Below are 17,570 nucleotides of genomic sequence, written 5' to 3' on the forward strand. Positions count from 1 at the left end.
TTCTGGACCACCATAACTACATTTTCCAGTCTATGGATTTGCTCATTGAAATCGTGTGTCTCACATTGGCAAAGGCCAAGCTGTATGAAGCCTCAATATCAAAACTGGATCCAAGGTCCTTTCTTAGTTACTGGGATTTACAGGCAGTCTATCATACCTTGTTTTCTAGATTCACAAATTCTTTTCTGGCTTCATGTACTTAAGGCATATTCTTTCATTCTCTCTATGTGTCTCTCTCTCTGCCTCTCTGTCATATTTTTTTCCTCTATCCTACAACAGTCTTTACTAATGTTAATGTATTTCTTTCCAGTTTATACCCTTCCTTATCTCATAAACCCCAGGGTAATCTGAACATGGAGTCCTCTGGAGAACCACAATTAGAAATAGAGTTGACATCCAAATCTACTAGACAAGAACAACTGTGAAGATGCAGAATATTCAACAACCCCCAACAAGCATAGAGTCAAATACGCATGTATAAAAAGAAAATTTTTAGATATTCAAGAAATGCATGTCAGGCTGACCATAGGTTGGCTTCTCTTTGCTGAGACTGCCAGCATCATGACAAAGGTTACATGGGGCTTTAATAAACATGTATAGTTTAATAATACCTAGACTCTACCCTACTTTACCATTCCCTGTCTGTATGTTTCTAATAGATGCTTTCCAGAAATGTAGTAGTGACACCCTTTCAAGAGTATAGACGTTGTCACATGTGGCACCCAACAGAAGAATTTGACTTTTATTCTATGGGTGAAGCTCCTTATGATTGATCTACAACATACTTGTCCCCATGACTGATGCTTTGTTTTGGTGTGTGTGTGTGTGTGTGAGTGTGTGTGTGTGTCTGTGTCTGTGTCTGTGTCTGTCTGTCTGTCTGTCTGTCTGTCTTTGTCTCTGTCTGTCTCTTTCCTCCGCAGGATACCTCTCCATAGTACAGCATGACTTCTTAATTGCATTCCAAGGTTGACTCATCATGCTTCCTCTGTTTTTGAGGTCTCAAATTGCACCTATGTTAAGCAATGCACCTGTAGCCTGATCTGTGAACTGCTGCTCACATCATAAAGAACCCCATGACTAAACATGTTATTTTTGAGGCTCTGAACAATGTTTTTGCCTGAATTTACATAATTATTCCAATTTTTTTACTCCCTCAACTAAACTGTACTTCTCTGTGGATCTTTCCAAAGTCTTTGCTTACTTGTATTTATCTATGAACCAGCTCTACAAGGAAGGCATAATCCCAACTCTCCAGCATTAGTTAGGAGGAGCAATGGGTGAGGAAATTTGATAAAATGATCATTTAGCTAAAGAAGATGTCCGCTTAGAGTGATTAACTGTTTAGAATCGTTGCATAAATGACAATCATACTGACCTAAGTTCTCAACTTCCTTTCTTCATTGTCATTTTCAGTGTGCATAGTAAGGTCGGGATGAAAAATTTCTGAGCTTTGTTTGCAAGTTTAGGCTTCAGTATCTGTACATGAAGGTAGGAAAAAATTCAATTAATCAGTCATATCTCCATTTTTAGAAGGTAGAGTGATGGAAAGTCTTCCCTTGTGTCTCAGCAAAGGTACTGGAAAGGCCAACTTGGCTTGTTGATTTGGAGAATATCTGGTTAATGGATAGTTATGTACTGTTGAAGGGGACACTCCTCTGGTACACTATTGCATGCCTGGAATTCCATGGTATTCTTTGTGATGTCACTAGTGTTATGGAAACAGAAGCTGCCCTTGTGGTATTTTGTTAATGCTTATTGTTTTAGACACAGACATGTTTTCTAGGATTATCGAGTTATTTACAGGAAAAACAGAGTGCATGGAGAGATGAGAGAGAAAAAAAAATGATATTAGGACTTCTTTCTTGTTATAAATATGCAAAATAAATAATCTGGTGTAAAGCAGAGAGAGTAAGCCCTGAGCCAGTACTGGGGAACTTCCTGGAGAAGCTGTGCTTGGGTCAGACCTTCTAGGAGCAGGACTTATGGTCTGAAACATCTGGACTTTTAAAGAAGGGACCAAGCGTCAAGAATATCTGATGAATATTTGGCAGACAGCCAGAAATTGACAAGCATGCAGTTAGTTTGCTATGAGTTCCTTAATTTCACTCTGAATGAGAAAGATATCCAATAGGAGCCACACAGATAAATCTTCTACTCTCAGGGTAGAGTATAGGACTTCATCTACAGACGATTATTGTACAAGTCATTGACATGTTGTGACAAGGAGAGAGAGAGAGGGATACTCCCCTGGAAATGTATCAAGATTTCAGACTCATTTTTTTTTGAACATACATGATTAGGGCTTGGTTGTCCTAAGAACTATGGACTACAGAACTTACCTGCATATGTCTAGCAATCATTGTTGGAGGCAGGAGAGTAGCTAATAGGTCCAACTTGAAAAGAGCTTTCTTACTCTCTCAGTGCTTCAAAGTGTCTGTAGATTTCCCCTTTCCTCATGCTTTGTTGGGGGACTCAGAATGGTCTCTCCTGTGACTGGGCCATTAATATGCATGTTCCCTTGTGTTTATCTACAGGGTCTGCTGGGAAGGCATCATGCCAACCTTCCACCATCAATGAGCAAGTTCAGCAGATTAAGAAGTAGGAGAAACTGACTATTGAGCTCAAGAAGAAAACCTGTGAGTTGGGTAAACTTCCAGGAATACTGACCCATGACATCAGCAGAATTTGAACAAAAGTTAGTTATTACACCCAGTCATTCCTTGATCGTCTTGACCCCTCTGTGTTAAACCCAGTATTCTCACATCAGAAGAAACTGCAACTCCAACGTCCTCATGCACAAACACACTTTTCTGATGTGCCTCTCAAAAGTAGAACTTGAAGGTAGGATAGGAGTGTAATGGAAGCTATTTCATTTCTCAGAAAAGCAGAAGCTGTGTTTGAATAACAGACGAGATATGGCAAGCAGTGTGTGAGCTCTCATCCTGGATTTTAATAGAGAGAGATGCATTTTCTGTCCTCAGAGGAACACAGAAAGTTGGTCAGCTACAGAAGCACAGTAACTTAAACTTAGATAAGTAAACTTTTGTTTTTTATTTATTTTAAAGATTTATTTTATTTGATTTTTATGAGTATACTGTTCCTGTCAGACTCACCAGACTCACCTGTCATTATGAATGGTTGGATGCCACGATGAGTACACTTGGAATTGAACTCATGACATTTGGAAAGACAGGCAGTGTTCTTAAATGCTGAATAAACTTCCTAGTCTAAACTACTACTACTACTACTACTACTACTACTACTACTACTACTACTACTACAACTACTTATTATTATTATTATTATTATTATTATTACTATTATTGTTAAGCAACCCTAGATAGATCAAAACTTACCCTCCTCCAATGCTCTTCCCCCTTCTCTGTTTGAAGAAAATCTTAGAATAAAGAAAGTCACCATAATATCTGCCCCTCGACCTCAGCATTAAAAAATGAAAAATTTTACTTTTTCTTAGCTATGGAGATTTTCTTGTTGACTGGGCTCATAGCTTCAGACCTGAAGTCAGTGATATTATGGACAATGGAGATCCATTTGAAAGAAGCTGCTTAACTTGGAGGAACAGGGAAACAGTGAGCAAGAGTAAGATGTTTGTCCACCACCTGATCCCTTGCTGAGAACAAAGTCTCCTCTTCACAGCCTGAAAACTGGGCAGGCTGGGTAAGTAGGCATAGCTAACAAGCCAATCCAATTGTGTAAATGTTTGTACATATACAGGGTATAAAGGGAGAGCATTTCATTGACTAATTTGAATACAAACCCTGTCCACTATGTTCTTATATCTTGCAAGGAAACTTTGGTGTATTTTGTCTATCCTGGGATCCAGAAAGATCGCTTCTCACTCTCATTGTGATTTCTTCCCTCATATGACCCTTAAGAGTACTGAGGAAGTCAGAGAAAAACACAGACAACAATAATCTACATTGTAGAGATCAATTACTTCTCATAAGAAACACTTCCTCATAGCTGTGAATTCAGCAGAGGGGCAAGCTGCAACCAATGCTTGATATTGCATCTGATGTCTGGTATACAGGCTCATTGACTAACTATTCTATTGGAGAAAGGAAACATCAAAAGTTAGCATGAGAACAAAAAAAAAAGACTTAAAATTGAATCAGAACTCTGATACATAGCAGTAAGTGTTCCCAGTGAGGGTCACAAATAACATGAAGGGTATTACTTGAGCAAGAGTTACTCTGCTGGAGTCCTCATATTTCATATTTACTTGAAAATCTGTCACAGCAGACCATATTGATATCATACAATAGTCCAGAGAGACCATACCCAAAAGTATATAATTCCTACTGAAATAAAGTGTTGATAATACTGCACATCACACATTTGTATGTGAGTCTAAAATTAATGTTCTACATAGATGAAAGCATTCCCACAATCCTTATCTTAGTCACTTGATTTTTTTTTTCGTTTGGAAAATGGCTGAGTATTCTTCAGTTCCACACCTGAACTGAACTGACTCTTCCTCAGACTGTATATATAGTGGACATCTGAGTAGCAATTGACATTTTTAGCCAGGTTGGTCTCCCCATGGATCTTTTTGGGCATGAATAAGCATGCATAGATATATTTTACTAAAGGATTCATGTAGTAGCCTAAATATTACAGGATCCCATTGCTGTAAATAATTTTATTTTACACAGCAGAAGGAAGGTGTATCAAAGGCTGTGTATCAAACGTTGTAGATATTACACCATCCATAGATGATAATATATCAAGAAGAATCCCTTAGGATTACACACATTGATCTAGAAACTCACAGACGATTCTAATCCAGGACAGGTAATCACTTGGCTTGGAAACTTACAATAATATAATGCTCCAGATCTATGTGGAGTGTTAATAGATAATGAGAAACCACCTAAAAAGCATATGCATAAGTACAAGATGCTATTCAAAAATTATCCAGAGGGAGTTTGGCAACCTACATTCAGCACAAAGAGATTGATTCGTCACTTCACAGATTCTGATCAGATCAATTTAGTATTGAGAAAACTATATAAGAACTCACTTGCGTATCCCATGACTGTACAACTAGGTAGTCACAGCAAACATGACATTCAGGAAGCATAGCTTGAACTTGCCAACAATGGACAGAGTGCATTTAGCTGACGAAGTCTGACCATGAAACTCAAATTTCCGAAATACCACTTAGGTTTGAATTTACAGAACAATAAATACTTAATGAGTTTTGGGACAAAATTCTAATCTAAAGACTACAAAATTATTTATCAATAAGCTCTTAATCCCTATGGAGAGATTAATGGTAGATATAATGAATTTAATCTGTAGCCCAGAGGTATAAATAATTGGTGCAATGTGAGGTGATTTGGTATGTTTAAGAAACATGCAAAAAACGGAGGTCATTCTATCTTTGAACAGATTTGCTTCTCAAACATTTAGCATGAGTTACTGTGGAATGACCTAGACACATACATGCACATATCCTACAATTAATTGATTTGTTCTGTTCTGTGTGTGGTATGCCGGACTAATCCAAGGTAGGAAGTATATAATGCACAAGTATTTTAAACCCAATATCAATGAAAATAAATCAGAATTCCTCTTGTGAATGCCATCCTAGATGAGTTAATCCAGATCAAAAAGTAAAAAATGAGTTACATATTCACTTTAATCTGAATGTTAATTCTCTAAACTGTGTATCTGTATGATCATTTTGTGTAAGAGTCTAGTGAAACAGACTGTATATATTTTGAGAAATGCAAGTGTACTTATGTATTGCTGAAGGACACAGTCAGGAACAGGAATATCAACTGTGAAGAGACAGGGAAAAGAGCAACAATGAAGGGAATGTAGTACATACAGTTAAATTGAGAGACATTTGAGGCATTGAATGGAAAACTAATGAAGTAGAAAGACAATTTTTTTTAATTTTCTATCAAGTAACTAAATATTTGCTATAGTTACAAGGGCAGAAGATAAAATATTGAATGGGTTTATCTATGTGAAATTTGAATAATAAGTAAGTCACAACAATTTTGGATTTCAACTTTCAGTAAACCTATGTTACAAATACTGACTGTATATTCATTAAGGAGAGAGATGTGAACATCTCTGTTGGAAACATACATATCTTATATTATAAACAATGGAAGTGCAAAATAATCTATGTATTTGTTTACATTTCAAAGTCATTTCCCAAACTCTTCTTTCTTTCTTGAATCCCCCAAGCCTTTCCGATGCTGTTTGTTTCTATGATGGTGCTCCTCCATCTACATGCCCACTTCACTTTAGCCATCTAACATCCCCCTTCTCTGGGATATGACATTTCCACAAGACCAATTGCCTTCCTTTCCAGAGATTAAAGATTGGACAGTTGTCTTCTCCATATGCTTTGCTATCTATATAGCAGTAACCATGTACTGGCCAAGTATACTCTCGTTGGTAAATTTCCTGAGACTCTGAAGGATAAACTTAATTGATACTCTTGTGTTTCATATTTGTTTCCAATCCCCTTAAGATCCTTTAGGCATTAGACTAATTCATCTTATGTGGCTGTCAGTTTTCTGTCAAATGTTTAGCTGTATCAGCATCTGTCTCAGTCAGATGATGGCAGAGCCCCTCAGAGGACAGACATATTAGGGTCTTATCTGCAAGCACATCTTGACATCAGGAATAGTTAGAGGATTTAAGGTCTGTGGATGAAATGATTCTTATGGTGAGGTAGTCTCTGAAGGGGCTTTCTTCATTCTCTGCTCTTTTCTTTTACTTTTTTTTAGGCCTTGCATATTTATAGGTTAAAAATTTTGAGCTGCATGGGTAGCACCATCCCTTCACTTGGGTCATGTGTAGCTACAAGAGGCAGTCTCTAGTTGTTCTATCTCTTTGCTGCTTAGTATTTAAACTACTATCATCCCAGTAGGTGTATAGGAGCCTTTTGCATTTTTGAAATCTGGGACTTTCCTGGGGATACCCAAGTTCACCACCCACCATTGATGATTATTGTTATTTATTCCACTTTTCTTCTGGATTTCTCTCTTGTCTCTTTTCATTGTTGCTATCCCCCTCCCCACTTTGTCTATCCTTCTCTACCTCTACCTAGGTCCCTTCATCCCTCTGCCTTCTAAGTTTGTTGCAAGCATCCATAATTGGATTTCTTTCATGTTACCCTCCATGTGATAAAGGATTTGAATACTGGGTATTCTTAACTTTGTGGCTAACATCCAATTGTCCCTAAGTACATTCCATGATATGACCTTTTTGTACTCTGTTACTTCACTATTTTCCAGTTTCTTCCCTTTGTGTACAGTGTTCTTGGTGTCCTCATTTTTAATACCTGAGTCGTGTTCCTTTGTTTTATTATAGCACACGTTCTCTATTTATTCCTCAGTGGGAATGACATATTTCACGATTGGTTCCAGCATTTGACTAATATGAGTAAGACTGCTTTGAACATGTTCAAGCACATGTCCTTGTTATATGTGGATCAAGTGTGGGTATATGTGTTGAAGTGAGTGGTAAAGCTGGATCTTCAGTAAAGCTATTTGCAATTTTCTCTGACCCTCCACCTTGATATCCAAAGTGGCTATAGAGCTACTAATCCCACCAGCAGTGGAGTAGTGTTCCACTTTGTCTACATCCTAGACCATTCTGCTACTGCATCAGTTTTTTATCTTAGTCATTCTGATTGGTGTAATGTAGAATCTCTGGTTCATTTTGATTTCCTTTTTTCTCATAACTCTGGATGTTGAACATTTCTTGATATGTTTCTCAGATATTGAGTTACATCAGTTAAGGATTCTTGGTTTAGCTCTCTAACCCATTTTAAAAGTTTGGATATTTGGTTGTCTGGGACAGTAAGGAAGGGAGTGTCCATGTGGAGGAGACAATCACTAAAATGAGGGAGTGGGAGAGACTAGGGGTGATGAAGAGGAACCCAGGAAAGATAAAAACATTTGAAATACAAATGAGAAATACCCTATTTAATGAAAATGAAAAAAAAGAATAAACTTACACTTCTGAAATCTTACTGTTGAATAAATATAGCTTTTGAGATTTTAAACATTTATTTCCTATGTAAATTAAAATTGTATGTGCAAATTGAATACAATTGCTCAGTACTATATTATCTAGTTATGGAGCCTGAGAATTAAACTTATATGTTGTATAACTGTCTTTTAGAATATTTTTTGGAACTTATTTTAATTATTTCTAAACCTTATCTGAGCCTGACACTTTTTTATTGACTATGTCCAATTGTTTTTAGAAAGATACATAAAAGATATTTAATCTTTTCATAAACATTGACACATATACTTCAGCACTGACTCAATATGAATTAGGGTGGATATTATAAGGTATTATTAACCTACTGTTTTCATATAAACAAATTCTGTACCTATTCTTTTATTGGATCTTTTTACTTGTTTTACTGTAGGAAATATCAAAATATGCATTTGTATCCCATTATCATTTACTTGAAAATATTAATTATATTGATTGTAATATGGCCCAGATGCAGTGGAAAATGGGTGAAATGTGAGGCATGCTGAGAAACATAGGGTCTGCTCTTTGTTAAGCTTGTCATATATCAAAATAAGAGAGGTAGAGTGATTGATACTGATACGTAAAAATGAAGTAATTACAAATGGTGTATGTATTGTGAAAATGATAAGCAGTCTTCATATTTAAGATTTTTAATATTTAAATGGAAATTATTTTAGATTCGTTTATATGGATGTCCTTCTGAGGAGATTATTGGGTCTCAGTAACCAATACCCACAAGTATGACACCCTGATCTGCATATTGTTTTAAATTAATAGTAAATGGAGTAGCAAAATGCTTGAAGAAAATTCATCCAGTATACTCCTGTCTGTTTAAAGATTGGATATGCAAAAGATGAAAAGAGTTATCTTTGGTTCCTTTATTGAATTTTCTTAATTGAAATGAATGTTTTCAAAAAGAAATATTAAAGAATATAGCCATTTTTGTCACAGGTTATTGTTAGTGTTCTCACTCTGTGTAATTTCACTATAGAGTCATGCAATACTGTTAGTATATCTGTGATATTCATCACATGAAATCAGCATGTTTAAACTGATAACATCCATAATGTAACCTGTACCAAATTTCCACTTTATTTCCTTTTCTGTTCTATTACACGTCGATGTCATTTTTTTTTAGCATTTACCATGGATTTATAAATAAACATGCTTATGTAGTCCACTCAGAATCACTTGTAAATATTATTCAACAAATAATATTCAATATGCAAGTTCAGGTCTTTCACACTTTTTGTTTAAAATTGCATGAACCACTTCTCTGCATGAGGTCTTCTCCAAGCTCTGCTTTCTCTTCCAGAAGTATTCTTCCTATGATTCTTGTCACATAGCCAGCTTTCTGTTTTAAATCTGAGTAGAACTAGAACTTTGTAACAACTTTGTTTTTCTTGTCTAAAGATTCAATGGAACAAACTGTTGGTGGAAAATTTATTGGGGGAAAATAGATCATTTTATTATCTCATTTAAAGAGCAATTATAAAATGGTTGATGTTGAAAATAGTACTGAAATCACGGAAGCGGTAGTGATCTCATTTGTGACAGAGAAATAATAATTACCCATATGAGAGCAATGTTAGTAAAGATAAAAAATGATGGATCATGATTAAATTTCATGATAGCACATGAGGATCTCTTAGAGACTTAAATATAGTGATAAGATTTGAGGTAGAATGCAGAGCAGGGTGGAAAGTAGCTGAAGATTTGCAAATAGAGACAAAGTATGATGTTATGCCTTTAAGTAACAAAGACGAGATGATGGGAGAATTTGATAGATTAATGTAAAGGAATCTAAGTATTTCATCTCTGTTAATTACCTGAGTGGAAGTGTTAAATAGACATTTTATTTTAAAATTACGGCTGATAAATGTTCCTTTAGGTATTAAGATATGAACATAATTCACATTTAAAATTGTGCTTCATATAAGAAGATATTTCACATTTAATAATTATTTCATGATTGATGATTCTGAGTATGTGATATTAATCTACTTATTATCTGTGATCTTTCATGTATGTAAATATGTATGTATGTATGTATCTTTCTATCATTCTGATCTATCACATATAGCAGTCCATTTGTTATATTTTCTAACTCACATAGGTCCTTTAGTATCCTGAAATTACATCACATGATGGAAAAGTTAATTAGATATGTCTCATGCTAAAACCCATATACAGTCACATTACCAAACTAAATCTTTGTGTTTTATGAAATAGATGAGGAAATTTGATATTATAAAAATTAATTAGCTACCTTGAATCTCTTTTCTGAACTGTAACTTTACAATGAATCAAAATTTATGAAACAGCTTTTAAAAATCTTGAGTACTAATGTATAGCTGTGAAAAGTTTCATAAAGTTAGAAAGTAGAGTGCATTTTGTTACATAAATATATATATAAACACATATACACATACAAACAAATATATATATATATATATATATATATATATATATATATATATAAATGAGTCCACCTACACGTATATACATATATACATATAAACATATATACATATGCCCTTAAGTACACATACACAATTATATATATATATATATGTATATATATATATATATGTGTGTGTGTGTGTGTGTGTGTGTGTGTGTGTGTCCCTATGTACACATACACATATACAAATGTATACACATATACATATATACATACATACATTTTTTACTAACCAAAAACTTTGCTTTTGAAAGAAATTGCCTAGGCATAATGTATATGGTTTAGTCAAATAAGAGAAAAATGATGTTATTGTCAAATGACTCTGTTTGAGTATTCATTTCTTCTTTTTTAACATGATGATGGTTCTACAAATCTGACTTTTGGTAATTGGAGATTATATGTACTACTCTAACTCATTCAAACTCTTACTCCAAAAATAAGTGATTACTTATTATGTTTCCAGTACATGTCTAGAAAATAGGTTTATAAAAAAATGAAGTTTCTGCTTTCCTTCAAGTGCTTCACCATCTAGGGAGGATATAGTCAAATATCATTATTTATTAATCCTATAATCTACTCTAAGTATTTCCTTCAAATTATATCATTTTGCTCTTCTAAAACTCGATTTAGGTATAAGTACACTTCATTTTTCAAATTCAAGAAAGAAAAGTGTGAAAAAGTCCCCTTGAGAATCAGGAGTACTGGAGTTAAAATTCAAGTTCACATAATATATTGCTTAAAATCATTTTTAAAAATGTATTATATGGGGTTGGGGATTTAGCTCAGTAGTAGAGCACTTGCCTAGCAAGCGGAAGGCCCTTGGTTCGGTCCCCAGCTCCGAAAAAAAGAAAATAGAAAAAAAATGTATTATACTTGCTGTCTTGAGTCACCAAGTTCAATAATTTTCTTAATAAAACATAAAACAAAGTAAAATCCAAGGGAAATATATTATTAAGATACAATTCCAAATTGTTTTTCCACACACTTATTACCTTTCATATCTTTACATTTAACATAGAACTAGAAAAAAAAATAAAAACTCTACCACCTATTCCCAACAACCATGGGACAGTTGTTTGTAACAGATGGAATTTTATAGATGACAATTGAAATAAAACTGTGGGTTTGTGACCCTGCTGGTAGATGCATGAAAAAACATGTATATTTAGGTTGAGTTTCTACAATATAAACCAGATTAATCCTTACAACTAGATGGCATGTGCATTTGGCCAAACAGGATAGGAAAATTTGCAAATGAGCTCCATATCTTAAACACATTATTTTATAAACTTGCTTGAAATCATGCTTTTGATAATTATCATCTTGACCAAAATCACCGACAGGCTAGCCCATTCAAAAACAAATTGTTATCACCTTTTGCCAATTAATTCTATTTTTTATACAAGAGTAAGAATATGTAACTGCTATTGAGATGGTTGTTAAGGGTTTCCAGTACCATTACAGCTCATAGGTTGTAAGTGTTTTTAAATTTTTATATTGGAAACATGGTCAAAGCAGGTACACTGTTTTGAATTTTCTCAACTGATCACATATTGGATTACCCGTTTCAAAATTAGCAGCAATAACTGTAAAGGATTTGGATAGTGTCAATCACTCTGAAGAGAAAATAATGTACAGGATTACTCAGCTACAGTAATGTATTTGTAGCAGCAGCAAACATTTCAAACATATGCTATTTTTTCCAAGGGAAAGTTGGCTACACAGACTATGGCAAACAAATGAAGCAGCAGCAACAATGTTTGTGGATCTTGAGTCTCTGCTGATTTCAATTCCCTGAGAGAATCACAGCATAGAACTTCTCTCTGTCCAGGCTACGTACAGAAGCCTGGCTGTTCTACTAGGTTCTGCCACTGCTGCTGTTTCCTGTTTGTTATGACAACTCTGCAAAATTGAACTACTAGTGTATTCATGAAATGTTTGCTAATGGAACAAGCTGCCACTGCTAAACTGTGTAATGTAATTCTGCTATCCAGACAACACAGATGGGAGTTGCTCCAATGAACCTATTTAAACAGGGCCACCACCACTAAACCCAATGCTTCCATCCTTCTTTTTTTTACCTTGGGTGGAAGGAGGGCTACAAAGGATGTTAAAGCTTTTAAGAGGCATCAGCAAATATAGATATTTGGAAAAAACAAAGTTTTAGTTTGAAGAGATATCAGCTGTGGGCTCTCCTTGGGGTGTAATATCACTCAAGCATTTGGTGTATCCTGCATGGAAGGACCCTGAGAATGCCAAGTTAACCGCAAAAAGACAGGTATTTTCTGGTCCTGCATATATCAGTGAATATAAAGTTTTTTTTCAACACTGGTAATAAGCAGGAGGTTTGGAGCCTGGGGGGAGAGAGAATGAAGATGTTTACTATGCATGGCATCTCAGCTCCATAAACTAAAAGAGATCTGGATAAGAGAGGGAGTGAGAGACACACACCAGAGATGCTGAGCAATATAAAAAATGGTATATTAAAAGCATTTTATTTTATTTCTTGTAGGACAGTTAAAAAAGAACCCAAAAGCTATTCTTTTTACTCTTATTTAGCATTAGATAAATATCTCCTTTATAAGACAAGATAGACTTTTTTCTAAATTACTTTGGTAACTTGAGACATTAAAAAATGAATTTTGCTTTCTTTTTCCAGAAGCCAATAGCAATGTACATGAAGAAAGTACATCAGTAGTGAGAAAGAAAATTGCTGCACTTCTTCAATAATCATTTCCTTAGGTAAGTGAAATTTTATCCAGGTGTTTCTGAAATAATCTAACTATTGTCATTTCCATCAGTATATGTAGAAGGAACCATGATATAAACAAATGGAATTCACTGCTAGAGAAAATCTCATTTAAGTAAAACCATATCTGTAAACTCAAGGAACTTTTCCAAGCAATTCCAATTGACATTCTTACACAAATTATTTTTATAATAAATGTAGTAAACAAAATACACCCATACATACAGTAATATCTTTGGAGTTAAGTTCACATCTTATTAATTAAACTATTATTACTTTGAAAGTAATAAAAGAGAATATGGATTGTGTTTGGTAGCAGGCCACAATCCAAAGCATCAATCCCTTTATGGTAATCTAATAGATATGAATTTCATTTCTTCCAAGAATGTTTAAACAAGATTCATTCCTTTTAGTATTCCTAGTCTCTTGATTTCTTTTTGGATATCACAGATCCCATCATGGTTTGGTTAAAAATGTTCACTACGGCATGATAATAAACTTAGTCTTAGAAATTCTCTGTTAGTTGCTATCTCTGAATAAGGAAGTTTGAATCAGATAAACTAACTTGACTCCACAGAGATGTCATACTTCTCTAACTAGCATTTGCACAATTTTGCCCATAATACTGTGTCTTAGCCAGAGTTTCCATTACTTTTATGAAATACCATGACCAAGGAGGAAAAAAAGCAAGTTGGGGAAGAAAGTGTTTATTATAGTTTATATTTTCTCTTTTAAAATTTTACTTAATAAAATTTTAGAGTTCAGATTTCCTTCCTCTCAAAGCCCATATTCTGTTCTACATCCCATACCTTCTCCCCACATTCCCAACTGAATGAAGCTGTCTCCCACTCCACCCTCAGTCTACCAGACCTCTCCACTACCTGGGAACTCAAGTGTCTTGAGGGTTAAGTGCATCTTCTCTTGTTGTGTCCAGAACCAGCACTCCAATCTTAGAGGCCTCATATTAGCTGGTGCATGATGCCGCATTGATGGCTCAGTGTCTGAAAAATCACTGAGGTCCAGGTTAGTTAACACTGCTGGTCCTCCGACTGCGTTGCTCCCCTACTCAGCTTCCTCAGCTTTTCCCCAATTCAACCACAGGGCTTAGCAGCTTCTGTTCATTGGCTGAGTGTAAATGTCTGCATCTGACTATTTCAGCTGCTTGTTTTTTCTTTGCTAATGCAGTCATGTCAGGTCCGTTTTGTGAACATGACAAAGCATGAGTAATAGTGTCAGGCCTTGGGGGCCTCTACTTAATCTGGTTCCCAGATATCGCGGGACACTGGAATTCCTTTTACTGAGGCTCCTCTCTGGTTTTGTCCCTTAAATTCTTTCAGACAGCAACAAATATGGGTCATAGTTTTGATTTGTGGATGGCAACCTTATCCCTCACTTGATGCTCTCTCTTCGTCATGGAGTTAGCCTCTACAAGTTCCCTCTACCTACTCCTGGACATTTCACTGAGTCCTGATAGTCTCTTACATCTCAGGTCTCTGGAATATTCTAGAGCCACCCCCACCTCCAAACTTTTAGTTCATGAGGTTGACTCTTTTCATTCATTCTGCTGGCACTCAAGACTTCAGTCAAATTCCCTACCAACACTTGAACATGTTCCCCTCTCCCTTACTGACTCCTTTCTCACACAGGCCCCTCACTCTTCCCTCCTGAGGTTCATTTCTTCTCCCGTTCAAGTGGGATTGAGATTCCTCTTTGGCTGTTCAGTTGGTTAAAATTTTATTTTTCCTTTTATAAAAATGGAATATTTTGTTTAATTTCAAATATTATTCACCTTTCTAGTTTTCCAGTCATAAGACTCCTATCCTTTCCCAAACCAGTTCTTCTATAAAGGTGTTCCCCTCACCAACCACTCACTTTCCCAGCACCCGTGACATTCCCCTACACTGGGGGTTCCAGCTTTGGTAGGCCTAAGAGCCTCTCCTTCCATTGATATCCAACAAAGCCATCCTCTACTACATATACATTTGAAGCCATAGTTCTGTCCATGTAAAGTCTTTGAATATTGGTTTAGTACCAGAAAGCTATGGGTCATTTGTTGTCTAATTACTCTGGCTAGGACTTCGAATACTATATTGAAAAGGTAGGGAAAGAGTGGTGTCCTTGTCTAGTTCCTGATTTTAGTGGGATTGCATTAAATTTCTCTCCATTTAGTTTGATGCTGGCTAATGGTTTGCTGTATATTGCTTTTACTGTGCTTCAGTATGGTCCTTGAATTTAAGATATTTCCAAGACTTTTAACTGTAAAATGCTTTCTCAGCATCTAATGAGATAATTAATTGTTTTCTTTTCTTTGAATTTGTTTTTATAGTGGGATTAGTTTGATTAGTGATCAGGTTCTGTATATTAAACAATCCCAGTATCTCCAGGATGAAGCCTACTTGATCATGATGGATGATTGTTTTGATGTGTTCTTGGATTTGGTTTGAAAGAAATTTACTGAGAATATTTGCAGGGATATTCATGAATAAATTGGTCTGAAATTCTCTTTTTTTGATGGGTCTTTGTTTGCTTTAGTTATAAGCATAACTATGGCATCAGAGAAAGAATTGTGTAGTGTTTCTTCTATTTCTAGATTGTTGAATAGTTTGGAGAATATTGGTATTAGGTATTCTGTGAAGATCTGAGAGAATTCTGTACTAAACCTTTCCAGTCCTGGGATCTTTGGTTGGGAGATATTTAATGACTGCTTCTACTACTTTATGAGTTATGGGAGTATTTAGATGGTTTATCTGATCCTGATTCAACTTTGGTAACTTGTATCTGAATAGAAAATTATCCATTTATTCCTTACTTTCCCGTTTTTTTAAGCATAGGCTTTTATAGTAGGATCTGATAATTTTTCGAGTTTTCTCATTTTCTATGGTTATATCTCTATTTCAATTCTGATTTTGTTATTTTTAATTTGAATACTAAGGATTTTCCTATTTCTGGATTTTTCAAAGAACCAGCTCCTGGTTTTGTTGATTCTTTATATAATTCCTTTTGTTTCTACTTGGTTGATTTCAGTCTGGAGTTTGATTATTTCCTGCTGTTTAGTCCTCTTGGTGTATTTGGATTTGTATTGGTTCTGAGATTTCAGGTTTTCTGTCAAACTGCTAGTGGATCATAGCAATTGTTTCTTTGTGGAGGCTCTCAGAGCTATGAGTTTTCCTCTTAGCATTTCTTTTTTGTGTTCCCAAGTTATGCCTTCATTTTCATTAAATTCAAAAGTGTCTTTAATTTTTTCTTTATTTCTTCCTTGAACAAGTTCTCCTCGAGTAAATCATTCCTGAGCTACCATGTATATGTGGGTCTTTGGTTGTTCTTGTTGTTATTGAAGACCATTCTTAGTGTTTAGTGATCTCATAGGATGCAAAGGATTAATTCAGTCTTCTTGTATTTGTTGAGGCCTGTTTTGTGATGGATCATATTGTCAGTTTTGGAGAAGGTACTATGTGGGACTGAGAAGAAAGTGTCAGGAGCCATGACTGGACAAGCTAATAACTGGCAGGTGATCATCCTCAGATGAACAGCATCGGATTACTTTATAATCCACAACTGGTACACCCTTATTAAGCAAGGCTGTAATGGATTCATTTTGGGAAAGTTTCCTGCTATTAAAATGCTATTCCTGTTGTTATTATTAGACATATATAACAATAATTGAGTTATAGCACCTTTGGAGCACATCTCTGCAGGCCTATGAAGTTGTACTGTCCCGTAGTGTTAGTATACAGACAAGTAGATGAATTCTTTAGTCTTAATAACGATGCTACAATAATTCTTAAAATTATATCAATGGTTATTAAGCTCTTTTATAGTGGGACTGCTATAAGTCTCTTTCTATTAGTCAAAATTCCAGTGACAACTCTGCCAGTCTCCCAGGTGTCACCATTTAATTGTTCTGAGAGAGTAAACAGACTTAATCCTACTCAGAACACATTCCAAGAGGTTCCAAAACAGTTATCAAGAGTCAAACAAATTGATCAAACGATTTGGTACAGGTGAAAGGACACAAGATAAGATATTGACTGGGTTTTTCTATATATAACTTCACTAACAACTATGGTTTAGGATCTTCAGTGAGCCTGTGGAGCTGACACTCGTGATGAATGTTTAGCCAGATAATTACTTCTGATGGATAATCGTGATGTCATGCCCCACCACCATGATGTCATGTCCCACACCCATGATGTCCCGCCCCCTTCCCAGTGATGTCATGCCTGAGTCCCTTTCTAGAATGGTTGCATCTATTCACCAGGTAGCATTCTGAATGCTGCCCTGGAACCACACTCCTCCAGGCTCCTACCATTTATACGC

At 35.5% G+C, this 17,570-nt stretch overlaps 1 long non-coding RNA gene across 1 annotated transcript; it reads left to right on the top strand.

Moving 5' to 3' along the window:
- The first annotated feature begins 1,484 nt into the window (after nucleotides 1-1,484).
- LOC134484556 (uncharacterized) lies at nucleotides 1,485-3,016 on the top strand. Its single transcript, XR_010062004.1, has 3 exons — nucleotides 1,485-2,076; nucleotides 2,535-2,636; nucleotides 2,881-3,016. It is a non-coding gene; the product is annotated as an uncharacterized LOC134484556 (long non-coding RNA).
- Nucleotides 3,017-17,570: the final 14,554 nt, after the last annotated feature.

The sequence above is a fragment of the Rattus norvegicus genome (assembly GCF_036323735.1).
Source record: "Rattus norvegicus strain BN/NHsdMcwi chromosome Y unlocalized genomic scaffold, GRCr8 chrY_unlocalized_1, whole genome shotgun sequence".
Lineage (NCBI taxonomy): Eukaryota > Metazoa > Chordata > Mammalia > Rodentia > Muridae > Rattus > Rattus norvegicus.